This window comes from Notothenia coriiceps, unplaced genomic scaffold (genome assembly GCF_000735185.1).
Source record: "Notothenia coriiceps isolate Sejong01 unplaced genomic scaffold, NC01 NC01_scaffold00020483, whole genome shotgun sequence".
Taxonomy (NCBI): Eukaryota; Metazoa; Chordata; class Actinopteri; order Perciformes; family Nototheniidae; genus Notothenia; species Notothenia coriiceps.
The window spans coordinates 115,112-118,728 of record NW_011353184.1 but is presented as its reverse complement, the minus strand read 5'-3'; the positions used below and the strand labels follow the sequence as shown (position 1 = coordinate 118,728).

General features: G+C 44.1%; 1 protein-coding gene across 1 annotated transcript in view; it reads left to right on the top strand.

Annotated features, from left to right (window-relative positions):
• The window catches only part of LOC104952773 (Down syndrome cell adhesion molecule homolog), a 27,075-nt gene that overhangs the window by 3,548 nt on the left and 19,910 nt on the right, over positions 1-3,617 (top strand). The gene's annotated exons all lie outside the window — the stretch shown is intronic.

Here is a 3,617-nt window from a genome sequence, read left to right as displayed (position 1 = left end):
GGGGGGGGGGGTCAGCTAGTGAAATGAAAAGCACAATCTTAAAGAAGACAGAAACAGAGAGATGCTGAAGATCAGAGAAACAAGGACAACACAGAGGAATGTACTGCAGCATAATGCGCTGATAAAGACACAGATTTACTGAGGATTCCTTGGAAAGAGAGCGAACCGCCGAGCAGAGAGAAAAAGTGAGAGGCTAGAGGACATCGATGAGATGTGAAGGATGGAATGAGATGTGGAACGGGAGTAAAACAGAGAGAGGAGAGGAGTCAGATAACTGGGAAGTGATAAGAAGGCAGTAAGCAGTGCAGCCAGGCGTGGCTCAGAGGCCAGCAATCGGTAGTAAACATTTAGTGAGGCAGAGATGGGAGTCCGAGAGACTTTTGAAGAGTAGATTGTCTCCTCTCTCTCCTTTTCAGCTCCGCGCAGAGCTGCCCTCCGCATTTTTAGGGAGTCATCTGCCAAATTGGATCGATAAGTAATTAACACTTTGGCTCTTTTGGTGGCAAGCTCTTCCCTCCTTTCACTGTTTCTCTCTTTCCAAGCAGACAAACACACTTATGTTTTGTGGAGGATTCACCCATGCACTAATTTACACACACTTTTCTGTGCTCATGGGGGATGTGGAGCAGGCAGCATGGGTATCGATCCTGGCTGTCCTGGAAAAGGCTCTCTGTTCCATCCCAATAACCACCGACTCTTCTCCTGTCCGTCAGCCTCTCATGGTTCTTAGTTACCCCTTTTTTCGCAAGGCGTTTCCAAGGCGGATGCCAGTTGCTCTGGGAACCAGGGGATTTGGGCTGGGATTTGACTTTGAACTTCTTTGCAAACTGTTCCTGTGTGTGCTGCATTTGGGTTCAAACACACCCCGTTACAGAGGATATATGAGCAGCAACAGTGAAGGTGAAGGGAATATGTGCAGTCATATCAATCTGCAGAAAGAAGATGGTGAAGAACAACAGAGAGATCAGAAGAAGAAGACAGACAGGAAGTAAACACTAACGGGAAAAGCAGAAGAAGACAGACGGGAAGTACACACTAACGGGAACAAGGTATGGGCTCTGGCAGTGTTTAAAGACTTGTTGATTGAACTTATTAAAGGTAGGGTAAGAATGGATAAAACCAGCTCGAGTGCGCTAGAATTTGAAAGTACACAACCGAAAACAATCTGCCCCTTCCTTCAGACTTCCTGACAGAGCCCCTCCTCCCACACACACGAGATGGGAGGCTGACAGGCAGGTAGGCCATCCAATTATCTGCCGTGGGCCGAGGCAGATGATTGAACTTGCTTTTTACAGCGCCACGGTTTCCACAGATGAAATATTTGTATATATTTAGTGTCAAAGCATTTCATTTATTGCTATCGGGATGTGAAGAGCATTCCATGGAATATAACAACAAGTGTTTCTGAAGTGAATTACCTACCCCACCTTTAATCGAAGAAAAACGTGAACAGATTTGGATAGTAACAGTAAACCTCGATCAGTGCTGAAGTCATTTGAAGTTACGTTCGGACTATGTTGCCTTGGGGAAGCAAATCATCACAATCATTTCTAAATCATAAAATCATTTTATAAATCAAGAGTCAAGTCATTGAGTATGTAACCTCGTCGTAGGCGGGATTATGTGCAGGGAGAAAACCTTCAGGGTGATCCTTTCTTTTGTATTTCATTACTGAACAACATCTCTTGCTTCTACTCAATTCACTTCGTCCGCAAATTGAACCAAACTAGCCCCCGCACGGAACTAGAACTGATCTCATTTAAGTGGGAAAAGGGTTATTTGTAACAAACGCATACCGCTAAACCCTCCCCCACAGTTTCACCTGCATCTCTTTACTTTTGGTCCCACTTGTTTTTTCCCGGTCAATGACATTTGCCCCCTGTTGACGTCACTGTGGCTCTCTCAGAACAAAGTGTTTGCCAGTTAGACAGGTATCAATGCCTTGGAAAGACAAAGAGGTGAGACAGGTCGATGTTGGTAATGTAGAGGGATTGGATTAAAAGGAGAGAAGAGAAAGAGAGAGACAGGGAGAGAGAGAGACGGGGAGAGAGAGACGGACAGAATGACAGAGACAAAGACGGAAAAGGCAGAAAGACATGGGAGGAGAGATAACAACAGCCCAGAGCAAAGTAGAGGATTGATGTGTGAGGATTCAGTGCAGAGCCCCACCATCAATCCTATTGGCTAATCAGATGTATGGCTGAATTATTGATAAGTGAACCTCATCAATAATTGCAGTGCTGCTGCTTTTGGGCCACAGACCATAGAGAAGGAGGGCATTAGAGCTTCAGCAACAGAAAACACACAGTCATCACACGCATGCTTATTAAATATACAGAGGAAGGAATAAAAGACCTTGAGGTAATTTCATTCATGAACGAGCTTGCACATGATGAAACATGCAAACAGAGAGACACTGGGAATGCACACTCACCATTAAAGTTGAATTCGCTCGTCGCCTGTTGATGCTGCAATGACGCCACTGTTCCACATTATTATATATAATTGTCTTCCAGACAGAAAGGACCAGCTGGTCTATCTCCATTCCCCCTTAGTGTTGTTAACCTGCTGCAATGCTAAACATGTCCTGAATGAATCAGAAGTACCATCTCTTTGTGGAAAGATGCCAGGAGATTCCTCTGGGGGATGGGAATTGTATTTTTGTTTCAGTCAGACAACTCACGTGTTTCTTAATATGTTTATTAGAAGCAGCATATAGTTTGAGTTTGGGCATCATCACTGAACAGATTTACAAAGAACATTGAGTGATGATTAGATAACTATCCCCCGAGCCTACAGGTGGAAGCTGGGGTGGAGCTGGGATGGGGGAAGGCGAGCAGCAGCAACATGAAACACAGCAGCAGGAACATGAACCTAGCAATAGCAAGGGAACACAGCAGTGGCAGCAGCAGCATAGCGAGGCAGAGGCAGGAAGACCTGGCAGCTTCAATAGAGCGGCATGTTTAGGAGAATGTGTTTGGTTGGTTGTAAGAGGGACGAGGTGCGTCACGTGTTAATGTATCATTGGTGCTCGAGTTGACTGCCTGAACTAGCTCGCAGGCTTCGGCCCATAAATGGCAACTCTTTATTTTTGGAAACAAACTTTTAGAAAGCCACATTAACAAATCAACTCACTTAGAAGCATCTGACAACTAGATTAGTTGTACCTAACAAACCAGGCTAGTGTTGTCGTGCTGATTCTCCTTTCCTGAATGTTCCACAGTAAATTACATTTTTCTAATTGACATAAAAGAACACTTGCACAATCTCAGTTCCCCATTTGTGGTGCACATCTGTATGGAAGGGTTACGTTAACCTGAGGCAGAGTCTGAGTAAAAACTCATGTCAGGTGTTTCCATTGGAGGTTGGAAATATTGTTCTATATTTTAAACTTGGTGACATTGATTTTGAAAACACGAGTACAGTAAAGTCAAAACAGTCAAGTTACGACTGCAGAGACTAAACACGATATTCATAATCACAAAATGATGAATTGGATTTGTCTCACTTTGAATATTGAATGAAAATATGAAGTACAGTCTAAGGTTGTCTTCATCCCATGAACAGGGGAGTGAAAGTAAGGGGGTGAAAAGTTAGGACGATTCTAAGGGCCCGTG